Genomic DNA, 16,999 nt, shown 5'->3' with positions numbered 1-16,999 from the left:
TGGGCTGAGTTCCTTCATTAGCAAGTTTTATTAATGGAAGAAACAAGAATAATTAAAGCCATAATTTCTATTCCTCCCTTCAGTCTTGCCTTTGTCGGTCGCCTTTTCAAACTTCGTTTTTTTTGCCACTTTTCTCAATGGCCCTCAGCTTTTGGCTGTTTTTTTTTGTTTATATTCGGCTGTTTGCTATCACTCACTCAACAGGGTTTTTACTTTATTCAACACTTTATCAGGTGGGAAAACAAGAAATGTGAGGCGGAAAAATCCAAGAGTTAATTTAATGCCTCTTTAATCTCTTTCTAAAGATGTTACCTCACGTGTTGAGTAGTTTAAGCTTTGAAGTATTTTACTTTACAAAACTAAACTGTTGGAAGAAGGTTCTATCAGACACTGAAGGTTCACTTTGCAAACTAGTGCCTTTGGCTCAAATTATTTCTAAACATTTAAGTTCCACCCACACTTGGCATTTTCCAATAATATTTGGATAAAATGTATGAGACATAAATTAGAGAACAATGCGAAACCTGTTTTACCTGTTGTTCAAGAGATCGGACACAATTTTAAAAAAGGCTTAACATTTTTGTTTTGTTTGAGACTTTTTACAAACTGTTAAAAGTGAAAATGATTTAAGAACTCCGAAAGACATTTAAATGAAATATTTTTCTCAAATTTCTACACTGTTTAAAAAAGAACTGACTGCATTTATTGAACTATAGGCTTCACCTCTATAGCATTAAGTTTTGGTATGAGTTTTAACCGGATATTATAGTTGCTATTTATTTTCTCGGAGCCTGTAACGCAAGAGAAGGATTGTTTTTAAATTCACCCTCGGAACGGCAGCATCACTGGCTAGACCAACACTTGAGTCATACAGAATGGAAACTGACCCTCAGTCCAACCAAGACTATGCTGACTATGTTCTCAAACTAAACTAGTCCCTCCTGTCTGCAATTGGCCCATTTCCCTCCAAACATTTCCTACTTATTTAATTATCCAAATGTAAACCTTGTAACTGTACCTGCATATCCATCACTTATTGGTCAACACTGACTGGCCCTTAGAATGTGGTTACACTCAGTGTTATTTGGGAGGGAGATTTTAAACTTCAGGAATTTCACCCAGCAGCAGTGAAGGAATGGCGATATAGCTCTAAGTCAGGATGGAGTCCAGTTTGATGGAGAATTTGCAGGTGAGGTTCTCATTGCATAGTTTGTCTTTGTCCATGTGAACTTGATATTGAAGAATAGGCATTTGGGGATGGTTCAAAAATGTAACCAGTCTCGTAATGCTTATTTTAAATTAGCCACAGTGCTCCAGATTTATCATCTGTATTTCACTTAGAATCATATGCAGAACTATCTGAGGTATATATGATGTCAAAAGGGATTAACAGAGTCACTGTAGAAAGGATGTTTTTGCATAAAGGGCAATCTAGAATGAGAGTTCTTGGTGGACTATTCAGTCAACATATATGGTGGTACATTAAGCCATAAAACCTGAAGGCTTCCAGTTTGGGTCTTGGGTACATGCTGCCAGTTCAACAATGCAAATACTGCTATTGGTCTGAATACCTTGAGCCAAAAGTATTTGAGAATAAAATTTTCTGTGTATGACAAGCTTAAAACAGGGTCAGAAGGCACATGACACCAGGTTATAGTCCAACAGGTTTATTTGAAATCACAAGATTTTGGAACGAAGTCACCTGATGAAGAAGCAGCACTTCAAAACCTTGTGAATTCAAATAGAGCTGTTGGTCTGTAATCTGGTGTCGTGTAACCTCTGACCTTGTCCACCTGAGTCCAATACTGATCTCCACATCAAATTTAAAACAAGGATGAGGAGAAATTACTTCTCTCAAAGGTTAGTGGGCGGCACAGTGGCACAGTGGTTAGCACTGCTGCCTCACAGCGCCAGAGACCCGGGTTCAATTCACGCCTCAGGCGACTGACTGTGTGGAGTTTGCACATTCTCCCAGTGTCTGCGTGAGTTTCCTCCGGGTGCTCCGGTTTCCTCCCACAGTCCAAAGATGTGCGAGCCAGGTGAATTGGCCATGCTAAATTGCCCGTAGTGTTAGGTAAGGGGTAAATGTAGGGATATGGGTGGGTTGCGCTTCGGCGGGTTGGTGTGGACTTGTTGGGCCGAAGGGTCTGTTTCCACACTGTAAGTAATCTAATCTAAAATCTATTGTTAGTAAATCTGGAATTCACTACGATATTGAGTAAATTTATTGAGACAGACAGATAATGTAAATTATTACCAGGTGGCACGGTGGCTCAGTGGATAGCTATATGGCTTCACAGTGCCAGGGTTCAATTCCTCAGGCAACTTTCGTGGAGTTTGCACATTCTGGGTGTCTGGATTCTCCATTTTCCTTCCACAACCCAAAGATGTGCAGGCTAGGTGGATTAGTCATGGGAAACGCAAGGCTACAGGGATAAAGAAGGAGGTGGGTCTGGGTGGGATGCTCTTTAGAAGGGGCTGGATGGCCTCTTTCCACACTGTAGGGATTCTAAGGCTAAAGGGCAATGAACAGTGAGCAGGAAAGTGGAGTTGAAATGAGATCAGCCATAATTGGGCAGCAGGTTAACTCAGTGGTTAGCACTGCGGCCTCACAGCGCCAGGGACCTGGGTTCGATTCCAGCCTCGGGTGATTGTCTGTGTGGAGTTGCACATTCTCCCCGTGTCTGTGTGGCTTTTCTCCAGGTGCTCTGGTTTCCTCCCATAATCCAAAGATGAACAGGTTAAGTGAACTGACCCTGCTAAATTGCCCATAGAGATATATAAGTTATGGTTAAATCTAGAGTAATGGGGAATGGATGTGGGTGGAATACTCTTTAAAAGGATTGGTGTGGACTTGTAGGGCCGAAGGGCCTGTTCCCACACTGAGGAGGATCTTACACAATCAATCAGAATCTTAAGTATTTCTCTGGATGACAGCGGTATTTAATAATCATGTATTTCCTTTACTGTTTTCGTATTAGGGTATGCAAAATTTAGACTTTCTTTGCATCCATCCACGACTGGCTTATATTCCATTAGTATTCTGATTTCCTTACCTCACCGAATAGTCAGTCGTCATATATCCCTGGCAATGAGGACTGTCAAACTACCTCACTGCAGCAGGCAGCAGCCAAGTTGCTGTCACCCAACACCGATTTTCCAGCCAAACTTGTTGGTCTTCAGTCAGAAGCAGTGAAACTGTTCAACTTTCTCCCTTCCCTTTCTCAGGAGCACTGCAATTGGCTCAAGCTCACCACGACAGCACTGGCTGCTTGGAGTCAGCTATTACAATCTAATGATCGTGTAAACTGACGCAGCAGGCTTGAGGGGTTGAATTGCTTACTGCTGTTCTTCGTTCTTATGTTTTTATATACCTCAATGCAGTCCTTTCTTGTGAACCACACACCTTATCATCAGTAAGATGAACTTGATATTACTAACCAGTGGTCAGGTTTGCAACCTACATTCTCTGCATCACCTCCAAAACCACACTGCCTTTTGCAACTCAGTCATATAATTAAACAAGGGACACAGGTTACAAAGTGAACAGATAAAATGCAAATTGGACATGAAACTTAGGCTTTATGTGTAAACAGTTTGCTTATAAAATAAACAACAGTACAGCTTTTGCAATACTACATCCTGTTTTTAGACAGTAGCAAAATGCAACCCACAGGTAAGAGGTATGAACCAACTGCAATCTAATTTATTAGTAGAATGAACTTAAATCGCCTGCTCCTAATAAAAATCTTTCTAACTTCTGTTGACTGTTACACTGTATAATAATTCAATCAGACAATAGCTCTCTAAATATTCAGTAATCACATCCTTTATAGTAGATTATAATATTTTCCCTTCTTCGGAGGTCAGACTAACAGTTCTATTTTCTCTTTCCATTCTTTCTTAAAAGTGGGTTGACATTTGAAACAAAAACAGAAAAGCAGAGTTAATGTTTTGGGTTGCGTGACCCTTCCTCAGAACATGTGCAACCTTCCAATCTGCAGACACTGTTTGAATTGATAATCAATGTAACACAGCCTCTGCTGTCGCCTCTTTTAACACTCAACGGCAAAGATCACCAGCAAATTTTCATTCATTTCTCCAACTAATTCCAATTTCTTTCAATTCCATATGCTCACGGGACACTTGGATCTTAAAATGATTTCCAGAGTCTATATCTTCTCTTTCTTGCTGGAATGTGCTTTCAAAAGACACTGGATTCTAGCAAACCTTTTTTGAAATACTGTAAGTTGGTCCTTGACATCGTTGGAATGTAGGCTGAGTTTAAGTGACAATTTAGACTCAATGGCAAAGCACATGTCTCACAGTTTAAGCTGATACTTAGACTTAACAATCCAGTAAAATACATAGCCTGTGCCTACTTCCCTCAAGATGGATTACTCATAAAACCTGGTTTCACTTAGAAGAGCTAAGTCAGTACAGTTTCTCCTAGCATTTTGGCTATGACAGCTGTTCGAACATCTCATCTTGTATTATGGTCTAGAAGCATTCTTATATTTTATTAGCCAAGTATCATCCTGCAGTTAGATGTACTTTGAATTTGAATTATCTTCAAGTTTCAGCTGAAATGATTGGTGACCAGCTTGATGTGGTATGCTGAAAAGGCAGGCTGGTTTCTCTTTTCTTTCCCTTCTCTGGACTGGGAAGAGCAGTACTGGACCGAAGAAGATCTCTCTGTTGCTATAAGTGGAAACACGTTCCCTCTTAGACAGACATGTCTACCCCAATTAGTGGAGAGCAACCATTACCCTACAGCCAGTTGTGTGCAGGATTATGACTGGAAACTGAAGAATTCTCTACATGTCCAGAGCATTGGTTTCCCATCACTGCAGAAAGAAGTAGGCTGAAATCATGCTTGATTTTGTTAAATAATCAGCACTGAGTATAGTTAACGGTGAGGTTCGTACAGAACTGCCTCCAATCTCCCATCCAAGGCCTCTACTATTGTAATAGTGCAAGATGTGCCATCAGTAGCTGAAAGGCTCGGGGTTTTGATTATGGAGTTATCCTTCTCAGATGAGCTGGGAGATTCAGTTGCCTTTTACAGATCACAATCCAGTCTCATTTAGCACCTCACTGAATAAATAGTTCCATTCATTTATTGTTTCAGCTGCATTAAAGTTGAATCCGCAATTTGAAATAAAACCGTGTCACGTATTTCATCAAGGTTCTTGACAGAAAATAGAAATAATCGCAGTCCGAGCACAGTCACAATCCCCGCAGGTATTCAACAGTCCGAGCACAGTCACAATCCCCGCAGGAATACCACAGTCCGAGCACAGTCACAATCCCCGCAGGAATACCACAGTCCGAGCACAGTCACAATCCCTGCAGGTATACCACAGTCCGAGCACAGTCACAATCCCTGCAGGTATACCACAGTCCGAGCACAGTTACAATCCCTGCAGGTATACCACAGTCAGAGCACAGTCACAATCCCTGCAGGTATACCACAGTCAGAGCACAGTCACAATCCCTGCAGGTATACCACAGTCAGAGCACAGTCACAATCCCTGCAGGTATACCACAGTCCGAGCACAGTTACAATCCCTGCAGGTATACCACAGTCAGAGCACAGTCACAATCCCCGCAGGTATACCACAGTCCGAGCACATTCACAATCCCCGCAGGTATACCACAGTCCGAGCAGTAACAATCCCTGCAGGTATACCACAGTCCGAGCACCGTAACAATCCCTGCAGGTATACCACAGTCCGAGCACCGTAACAATCCCCGCAGGTATAACACAGTCCGAGCACAGTCACAATCCCCGCAGGAATACCACAGTCCGAGCACAATCACAATCCCTGCAGGAATACCACAGTCCGAGCACATTCACAATCCCCGCAGGTATACCACAGTCCGAGCAGTAACAATCCCTGCAGGTATACCACAGTCCGAGCACCGTAACAATCCCTGCAGGTATACCACAGTCCGAGCACCGTAACAATCCCCGCAGGTATAACACAGTCCGAGCACAGTCACAATCCCCGCAGGAATACCACAGTCCGAGCACAGTCACAATCCCCGCAGCTTCATCACAGTCAGAGTACAGTGACAATTCCCAAAAGTCCATCACAAACATACCCTCACAGGTACTTCATGGTCTGGCCACAATCACAATCCCTGCATGTTAAACTAGAAAGAATGATCTTGAATCCGACAAAAACAAATTTTTTTGTAGTTATAGGCAAATTGCATGTCGTGAAGACAGCACATGAGATCTGCAAAGAGATAGGTTGAGGATCTCTGCAAAAACTTGGCAGATGGAGTTTCACCTAAGAACATTCTGCATTCTCAACATTAAAACAGCAAACACACTTCAAAAGTACTTTATTGGCTACACTTTGAGACATCTGTGGCCCTACAAAATATAAGGTTTCTTTTCTGTTAGAGTTCTTGGGATGAGATCTACAAAAAAGATAATACATGAAATACAAATAAGGCATGGTAAGAATTCGATACATTTCAGAAAACAAATGGCCTCCATTGGTAGAATATATGATGGGCATTAACAGATAAGAAATTGATCAAATTCAACCAGGTCAGTGTTGGGACCATACTTTTCACTCTATACATTAACAATCTAGATTAAGGAACTGAGGGCATTAACAATACAGGAACAGGTAGTACAGAGGAGGTGGGGAGGCTGCAAAAGGGTCTGGATAGGTTAGGAGAGTAGACAAAGAAGTAGTAGATGGAATATAACATGGGGAAATGTGAGGTCATGCACTTTGGTAGGAAGAATAGAAGCAGGGACTATTTTCTAAATGGGGAGAAAACTCAGAAGTCTGAAGTGCAAAGAGACACAGGGTTGTAGTCTCGGATTCTCTCAAGGTGAACTTGCAGGTTCAGTCAGTAGTTAGGAAGGCAAATGCAATGATGGCATTTATTTCAAGAGGACTTGAATACAAATGCAGAGGTGTACTTCTAAGGTTCTAGAAGGCTCTGGTTAGACCACATTTGGAGTATTGTGTGCAGTTTTGGGCCCCAGACATCAGGAAGGATGTACTGGCTGTGCAGCATGTTCAAAGGAGGTTCATGAGAATGGTCCGAGGCATGAAAAGTTTAACATAGGAGGAAACTTTGAGAACTCTCAGTCTATACCTGATGGGGTCTACAAGGATGGGGTTGGGGGAAGCAGGGAATCTAATTGAAACATACAGAATATTGAATGGCCTGCACACAGAGTGGATGTTGAGAAAATGTTTCCATTGGTAAGAGAGACTAGGATTCGAGGGCACAACTTTAGAATAAGGGGAAGACCTTTTAGAATGGAGATAAGGTGAAACTTCTTCAGCCAGACAGTGGCGAATCTATGGAATTCACTGCCACAGAAGGCAGTGAAGACTAGGCCATTGGGTATATTTAAGACGGAGATACATAGATTCTTGAGTATTAAGGGGATCAAAGGTTCTGGGGAGAAAGCGGGAGAATGAGGTTGCAAAACTTATCAGCCATGGTTGAATGGCGGAGCAGATGTGTTGAGCTGAATGACCTAATTTCCGCTTCTATGTCTTATGGCCTTATGGTCTAATTTGGGGCTCACCGATTCAGTCCTAGCACTTAAATTACTGTGCTGTGCAATAGTACTTCATTGGCTGTGCAACTGGCTCTATCTGGTGTTTGGTTCTTTGAAGAGATGCTATAATTAAACGTCTGCTAATGCAAAAATACTCTAGGGAGAACAATCACTTCCTTCAGCCTACAGAGAACAAACGACACTTTGCTGTGCCCCAAAGAATAAAAAGTTCAATGATTTCCAGATTGGAAAAGAATCTGGAAATATAATATAATACAATGGAAGAATTTAAAGATTAGCAGAATGAGGATAGAAATACCCTTAGGAGACCTGGCTATGACAGTAGAAGACAGAACCGGGTCAGCAAAAATATCAAAATTAATCTGATAAATGGCAAAGAAAGAGTTAATAGGTATTTCAGGTATAACCTCAACTATCAATATGCAGTGACCTGTCCTCTACCATTAGGCCTTGAAGTGACACATGATGTAGAAGATTTGGAGGAACAGGAAGATATTGATTTATCCAGAAAAGTTGTACTAGTCACAAAGAGCTCTACTTCTGTGAAGAGAGTGTTAGTTACAGACTCCTTTAACAGTGCAGAAGTAACTATTTACTGTATTTGAAGAGTATGTGGACAGATTGTGAATTTAACTGAAGCTACCATTTTAAACAAAATACAACAGGCCTAAGCAAATGAAGGACTATTAAAAGTGTTACTACTTGTTTTAGATTTGGTAATGATGAGTTCACTAATTAGAGATGTAATTCTATGTGAAATAGTTGGAGTAGAGCATTTTATAAGTACTGACGTACTCTTAGTGAAATACCTATTCCACCGAGTAAATCTTCTATGAAACAAAGCAGAAATGACACCACATGGAGCATGAAAAAGTATTTATTTCTGCGAGGACAGTTAACCTGCAATTTATGCCGTCATGACTTTCCAGTATTCCCTCAATAAAACCTGATGCTTCTCATCGGACTGTTAGAGAAGTATTGATGGCATCAGTTAATACCAGAGGGAAATAAATTGTTTTCGAGTTAATAGAAAATGTAATCATCCTCCTTCAAGGAGGAGGAAATTCAGCTCAAAGATGCACATATGGTGATGTAAGGCTATGAGAAAAGATTAGCCAGAGGTATGAAATAAATACTGACGAGGATGCTGTCACATTCGATTGTAAGCTATTCATTGGCATGTGATTTCAACAAGGTCGCGCCCTTTCATCCAGAGGTATGGATTTAGAAATCTCTTCATTCTACATGATATGGACTCAGCAACCAGATTTAGTCTTTCTGCAGTGATACATTATAAAAGGACAAAAAGGTTACTATAGCCATTAGAGGAAAATTTGACAGTGACAACTTAGAGACTTATGTGAAAACATGAACATCACAACCATAAATACTACAGCAGAAAGTTCCTTCAGAAATGAACTCCACGAAAGGAGTCATATGGTGATCAATTAATTGGATACAATATTAGACGATAAACCAGATTGAAAATTGAGAGCCACATTAGCAATTGGCTGTTTACGTAGAACATTCTATTCAGTTGGTTGAACTGACAATCCCTATCAATTATCCTCTGGACAAATTCCAAATTGCCTTCTGTATTTCTGTGATAGTCATCCTTGAAGGTACTACAATCGGTTACATTTGGTTGCATGCTTCAATGTTTTATAAGCAGGGAAATGTGAATTGATCAAGGCAAGGAACATTCAGAGGACACTGTGGCATTGTTTAACAGCATATGAAAGAGAAATTTTAGAAGTTATAGTCTTAAGGATGGTACAATACATTTCAGGAGATGTACCACAGGAAAGGAAAGGTTCTGGTATGATGATACATTGCAATGGTACGACAGTAGTTATTGAACATGCCAATCAAACAATTCGGAGTTCATTCCTCACAACAAACCAGAATTCATGCCAAAATATTGAATTTTGAGCAGCTACTCAAAGCAACAACTGCACTGTGTGTCAAACGCATGTGTGTTTTGTGGTGAAGATGCAGAGAAACACAATGCAACAGACCCAGGGATGGATAGTTATAAGAGTAGTCATCATGACAAAAGTGACAGAATGCTTCTATGCAGATGAGAGAGAGACAGGGAGAGACACACACTAGTACAGCTTCTGACAAGTTTAAATATTGTCATAGTTCTGGGTATGTCTGTCAAGCTATGAAGTTGATTTGCAGATGTTTTGTCCCGTCTTCAGCATTTTGGATCCTCCTGTGAAGCGTAGTGCACTGTCGCTGGTTCCGTTGTTTCCTGTAGTGGCTGGGTCTAGGTCTATGTGCTTGTTGATGGAGTCCGTGGAGGAGTGCCATGCTTCTAGAAATTCTCTGACTGTCCTCCATTTGGCTTGTCCTATATGGAGGAACCTCGATTATCCTAAGGACATGGGCAGGCAGTATTTCATTCAGTTAATTAAATGCCGGATAACATTGTTAGGCGAAAGTGGGTACTGCAGATGTTGGAGCTTAGAGTCAAGATTAGAGTGTGGTGGAAAAGCACAGCAGCTCAGGCAGCATCCAAGAAGCAGGAAAATCGATGTTTCGGGCAAAGCCCTTCATCAGGATACACTGTTAGCCAAGCATTCCGTCTGGATAATCCAAATTTCGGTTAATCGAATGCTGAATAATGGAGGTTCCTCTGTAATTGTTGTGTTATCCCAGTCATATGTGTCCTTGTCAACTTGATTCCATACAATCATCCCAGGAATTCTTAGACAACATCAAGAATGTAAACAGAGACAAGGAGGAAGCAATGGTCTCATTTGATGTAACTGCACTGTTCACTTCAATTGACAAAACTCTAGCCAGAGAGATAACAGCCAATCTCCTGGACAAGCAGAACAGACAACACAATGGGGAACCTGTCAACAAGGACTGCATCCTCAAACTACCAGATCGGTGCCTAACGACACAGTTCACATTCAACAACCAAATATAAGAACAGATCAATGGGACACCTATGGGCTCACCCATCTCCAGGCTCATTGCAGGAGCAGAGAGACAAAGACTGGAACAAACAGGTCTCCCACAAATCTGACCCAAAGTCTGGATCAGATATGTCAATGACACTTTTGTAATTATTAAGAGAACACACACCTGATTATCAAACCATGTTCACAGGGATCAGATTGACGAGTGAGGAGGAAACCAATAATCAACTCTAATTCCTGGATGTGATGGTAGAAAGAACACAGAATGGTGAATGCATCACAAGAGTGTACAGTAAAGCCACACCATGGACCAGATCCTGAACTACAACAGTAACCACCCAAATACACACAACAGAAGATGCATTAGGACCCTGTTCAAAAGGGCTACATAACCCTACAACACTCCTGACCTACCAAGGGAAGAAGAACACCTTTACAGGAATATTCATCAAGAATGGATATCCCCGCAACTTCATCCGCAGATGCCTAACAGATAAAAAATAAGAGACAAGGACATGCCACAACCTTACGCGCTAGCCACACTACTTTACATAAAAAAGCCTCAGAACTGATAGCCAGACTTCTCCGACCACTGGGAAACTCAACGACACTCAGAAAACTCACCAGAACAAATGACCCTATACCCATCATGTGCAAGACAATCACAATTTATGAGATTTCAAGCAAAGACTGCATGAAACACTATATTGGATAAACTGGCAGACAACTAGCAATCTGCATCCACAAACACCAACTAGCCACTAATCGCCACGACCAGCTGTCCTTAGTAGCCATACACACAGATGACAAGGACCTTAAATTCGACTGGGACAACACAATGATCATAGGACAAGCCAAATGGAGGACAGCCACAGAATTTCTAGAAGCATGGCTCTCATCCAAGGACTCCATCAACAAACACATAGATCTAGGTTCAATATACTGGCCACCACAACAAACAACTGGAACCAGTAACTGGAAGCAGCAGAAACAAAACCAAATAAATTCCAGAAGACAGTACAACTCACAGGAGGCTCCAAAACATGGAAGATGCCACCTAGTCAGGGGACGAAACGTCTGCAAATCAACTTCCCAGCTTAGCAAACATACCCAAAACCAGTGTCCGAACTACAAGTCTTTACACAAACCTTGAAGTTTAAATAATGGGTGTGTGTTCAAGATGGTGGTCATGCATGAGATCCATGGGGTGGCAGAATGGGATAAAAAAGGCAAAGGGCAAGTACTAACATTGATCATGGCTTTAGAAAGCTATTAAATGTTGGAGGAAGTGCCTCTGGTAGACATGTTAGAATAGTAGCCACAGCAGACTGAATAATGCAAACAGAGTCAGAGCTTGAGTACATTGGGTAATGAAATAAAAGCTACAGGACAGTCTAATAACAGAATTAAAAGCAGAAGTTCTCACAATTGAAAAGTAATGGTGGTTGCCAATAAACTATATTTGATGTTTTGGATATACTTAGGATGATAAACTATCCTGAAGAAAATAATGATTTGCAGGCATGTAAAACACTAAGAAAGTTAGGTCTGGATAAATGAACACTTAAGCTTGAATGCCCATGTGACCAAAAGAATGGCGATTTTTACTGATGCTTTGGGCTGTGGGAGGAAACTAGAGCACTCGGCCGAAACCCACACAGACACAGGAATGCAAACTTCACCCAGGATAGGGGTCAAACCCAGGTCCCTGGCACAGTGCAGCAGCACTGCTAACTACTGTCCCACTGTGCTGCCCATGCAGTCCTTTATATTGAGAAACAGGGAAAATAAAACAAACTGTTAAAAAACACTCTTGCTTTTGTTGAGGTAGTAGATGAAGAATTCTAGTTGTTCATTGTGAATAATTGCAGGTAGGTGATGGAAATTGGTTGGGGATTCATGCTACATATAACTGGAATGGACTGATTGATGAACTATGAGTTGCACGTCTATGTGAGCAAATAAATGCTTATGCAGGTGTATAAAAATTAGCTCCAGCCCTATTCTACACGACTTGGCTTTCATGATTATAATGGAATACCAATGAAAATCCACAAATAGTGGGAAATTAATGTCCAGTGAGAACTTAGTTCATAAAATGGTGGGCGGCACAGTGGTAAGCACTGCTGCCTCACAGCACCAGAGACCCGGGTTCAATTCCCGCCTCAGGCGACTGACTGTGTGGAGTTTGCACATTCTCCCCAGGTCTGCGTAGGTTTCCTCTAGGTGCTTCGGTTATCCTCCCACAGTCTAAAAATGTGCAGGTTAGATGAATTGGCCTGGCTAAATTGCCTGTAGTTTTCGGTGCAGGGGTAAATGTAGGGGAAGGGGTCTGGGTGGGTGCGCTTCGGTGGGTCGGTGTGGACTTGTTGAGCTGAGGGGCCTATTTCCACATTAAGTAATCTAATCTAAAAATAATTTCCCTGGTGGCTGACATTCCACATTTTTAAAGAAGAAAGAAGTATGCAAATGTTAACAATATGAGGAGGACAATTCCATTCAGCACCGAGTATGGTTGGGATACTCTTCAGAGAGTTGGTGTGGACTTCTTGGACTGAATGGCCTATTGTAGGGATTCTATGATAATAATATAAAGTAAGTGCATTTAAAAAGTCATTTGATCAATTCCTCAAATGACCAATGAGCAAAAGTTAAGCAGACAAGGCCTTTACTCCATTAGTGGCTTGGGAAGGTGGGTGCCGGGAAGATGTTGTATATGCCAAACTTAAAACGCTGCACTATTTTCTCCAGTTCGTAGCACAGCCTTTTAGGATCGATACAGGGCATTGACTTGCAGCTCCATCAGTTTCTGGTACATCTCCCTTTCTAAACTGTGGATACCAAGCTCTGAGATGTCTGATGCTATCCATTCATTGACAGCTAGCTACATTGCATTCTCTCTTCTTGGAAAGAAACAGTTGAAATAAATGTGGTTTATCTCAGATTACCCAGCAGTCTTATGGTCCAAGATGTAATTACACAGGTGCACCTTTCTGAGTTTTCCATGTTTACTCTGCCCTGAAGTTAAACTGCCATGTGACCACAGGCACCAAATGATGCAATGCCTGTTGTCCTAGCTGCAGTCATAATGTCTTCGTCCTGTTGATATTTGACGAATCATAGAGTTGTACAGCATGGAAACAGACCCTTTGGTCCAACTCGTCCCTGTCAACCAGATATCCTAAATTAATCTAGTCCCTTTTTCCAGCATTTTGCTCATATCCCTACCCGTCTACATGCCTTTTAAATGCTGTAATTGTACCGGCCTCCACACTTCCTCTAGCAGCTCATTCCATACATGCAACATCCTCTATGTGAAACAGTTGCCCCTCAGGTCCCTTTTAAATCTTTCCCCTCTCATTTTAAATGTATGTCCTCTAGTTTCGGACTCCCCTCTCCTAGGAAAAAGATCTTGGCTATTCATCCTATCCATGCGCTTTGAATCCTATCTTTTGCAAGCATCGTTTGTGTTCAGATGCCAGCAATCCGTGAATTGTAACATTCAGAGCATACTCAGTCCCAAGAGATGCCAAATAGTTGGACATCCAATTCTGCCCCGTATTAGGAGTACGGCTTATTGTAAAGTTTTCACTAGGTCACCCAGAATAGTTCAAGGGTGACGGAGGTTGAAGTAAAGCAATGCAGAGAGTTGGAGAAAGAGTCACTTATTGGCTGTGCTTTTGGGAGGACAGCTGAACTGTGTAGATTTGGTATAGGTGACTTAGTTGAGAGTCAGCAGTAGCTGTCACAACTCAGGAGGAAGTGCTAGGAATTAGTAAGTAGCTAAATATTGGACACAGGACTCAGAAAAAGTGTGGGATGCAGAGAAAATGGGAAAAGTCTCTATGTGGGCAGAGGACATGAGCGGTTGCAATTATTAGTACTCCAGTAAGCTGAGAGAGGTGATATAGAGCCGACAAGCACTATTTGCTGGACTTCGCTGTGCAAGATTGGAGCTTAGGGAGAATCCCAGGAATAGTTCTAACTTGGTGAAGCTGTGTTGAACAGCACAGAGGTGGAACAAGTGGAGTGGTCATCCATAACAAGCTTTCTTGGATTCTTTATGTGGACGCATGGTTATAAACATCTCTTCTTCCTCAGACAGCTGAGGAAATTTGGCATAACGGTGAATACCCTTGCCAACTTTTATAGGCGTGCCATCGAGAGCATTCTGTCTGGATGTATCACTACCTGGTATAGCAACTGTACCATTCAAGATCGGAGACGGTTACAGAGAGTGGTGAACTCGGCCCGGACAATCACAAAGGCCAACCTCCCATCTACAGAATCCATCTACCAGGCCCGCTGTCAAGGAAAGGTTGCCAGCATTCTCAAAGATCCACCCCACCCTGGCAATATTTTTCTACAACCTCTACCATCGGGGTGAAGGTACAGAAGCCTGAACACCTGCAACAGCCGGTTTCAAAACAGTTTCTACCCTACTGTTATTAGATTACTGAAAGGACTCACAAACTCTTAATATTCCCCTGCACCTGTGTTTTTTGTTTTTGCCACTGTTTACCTATTACTAACTTAACTTTGTGATCTGCTTGTATTGCTTGCAAGACAAAGCTTTTCACCGTGCCACAATACACGTGACAATAAATTCAACTCAATTGAAGAAGAGCTGGAGCTATCCTTGTGAATGCAGTTTCAGAATTTACCAGGGAAAGAGGGGTGATTAACCAAAACAGGAGTTGTTGACTCAGGTAAAAACAGTGACTGCAGATACGAGAAACCAGATTCTGGATTAGTGGTGCTGGAAAAGCACAGAAGTTCAGACAGCATCTGAGGAGTAGTAAAAGGTATTCCTGATGAAGGGCTTTTGCCCTAAATGTCGATTTTACTGCTCCTCGGATGCTGCCTGAACTGTTGTGCTTTTCCAGCACCACTAATCCAGTTATTGACTCAGGCAATGGCAGATCAGTCCTTGAGAGGGAATTAAGGCCAGATAGCCAATTGTGATGTGTTGTACATGTTAATGAGATTTAATGACCCATCGTTTTCTCTACGCTTGGGGAAATTGCTAAGAAATTGAACTGAATTGAAGGAATGTATGGGATCCGTTTTGGTCACATTTGCTAATTGATGTGTGAGATTACAGTCTATCATCCATATTAACCATATTAATTCTGGTGTTTAGAAACAAGTTGTACATGTACGGTATTACAAATACCATTACCAAAGGGTAGCATGCTGCTCAGTGGTTAGCACTACGTCCTCACAGTACCAGGGACCAGAGTTCGATTACAGCCTCGGACGACTGTCTGCATGGATTTTCTCTGGGCATTACAGATTCCTCCCACAGTCCAAAGATGTGCAGGTTAGGTGGACTGGCCATAGGAAATGCAGGGCAATAGGATTGGGTGGGTCTGGTTAGGATGCTATTTGGAGGGTCAGTGTGGACTCAATGGGCCAAATGGCCTGCTTCAACACTGTGGGGACTCAATAATTCTCTAAAACTATGGAATCTGTCCTTTATCCTTAGTAAGTCCCTCGGATCTCAAATTTTATCGACTATAAAAACAAAATGTCTTTTTCCAAGACAGATTGGGATCATAATAGGCAGTACAGTATAACTGCTGCATTTGAACTATCAAGATTTGCTGAGCGGTGCGAGGGAGGAACGAAGAACTTCTGGGAAGGTTTTAAGTGGGTGAGATCCAAACCCGAGACCCTACACCGTAGGGCCTCCCTCCCACCCACTTCTTCTCACCTTACTAAGAGTCTGAAAACTCGGTAAGTTTTCAGGTTTCCTCATTTTTTAAAACTTTTCTTCTCTTCCTTTGTTAAGTCCTATGTGGGCTTTCAGAGTAGTGGGGTATGGATGTTAGGGCAGTTGCATGTTCCTCCTGCAGAATGTGGCAGGTGAGAGACACTTCACATGTCTCTGCCGACGACACCTGTGGGAAGTGCACCCAACTTCAGCACCTCGAAAACAGAGTTAGGGAACTGGAGCTGGAGCTGGATGAACGACAGATCATCCAGGAGGCTGAGGGAGAAATTGAGAGGATGCACAGGGAAGTAGTCACTCCTCAGACACAGGATCAGGATGGCTGGGTTACAGTCAAGGAGGAAAGGGAACCGTTCCCCTCAGCAATAAGTATACCATTATGGATATTGCTGGTGGGGACGGCCTACGGGGGGGAAGCCATAGTTGTCAGGTCTGTGGCACGGAGCCTGGCACTGTGGCTCAGAAGGGAAGGGGGGAGAATAGAAAAGCACCAGTGGTAGGGGACTCAATAGTTAGACATATTGACAGGAGATTTTGTGGTCAGGAACGGGACTCCCGGAAGGTATGTTGCCTCTCCGGTGCCAGGGTCCGGGATGTCGCTAATCAGGTTTACAGGATTCTGAAGGGGAAGGGTGAACAGCCAGAAATCGTGGTACATATTGGCACCAATGGTATAGCAGGAAAGGGATTGAGGATCTGAGAAGTGACTACAGAGAGTTAGGTTGGAAGCTGAAGAGCAGGACGAGTAGAGTGGTGATCTCAGGTTTG

At 42.3% G+C, this 16,999-nt stretch overlaps 1 protein-coding gene across 1 annotated transcript in view; it reads right to left on the bottom strand.

Moving 5' to 3' along the window:
* The window catches only part of st3gal2 (ST3 beta-galactoside alpha-2,3-sialyltransferase 2), a 352,750-nt gene that overhangs the window by 260,379 nt on the left and 75,372 nt on the right, over positions 1-16,999 (bottom strand). The window lies entirely within an intron of this gene.

Source organism: Hemiscyllium ocellatum, chromosome 17 (genome assembly GCF_020745735.1).
Source record: "Hemiscyllium ocellatum isolate sHemOce1 chromosome 17, sHemOce1.pat.X.cur, whole genome shotgun sequence".
Classification (NCBI taxonomy): domain Eukaryota; kingdom Metazoa; phylum Chordata; class Chondrichthyes; order Orectolobiformes; family Hemiscylliidae; genus Hemiscyllium; species Hemiscyllium ocellatum.
Note: the sequence above shows the minus strand (reverse complement) of the source record. Positions and strands in the feature narration are given on the sequence as shown.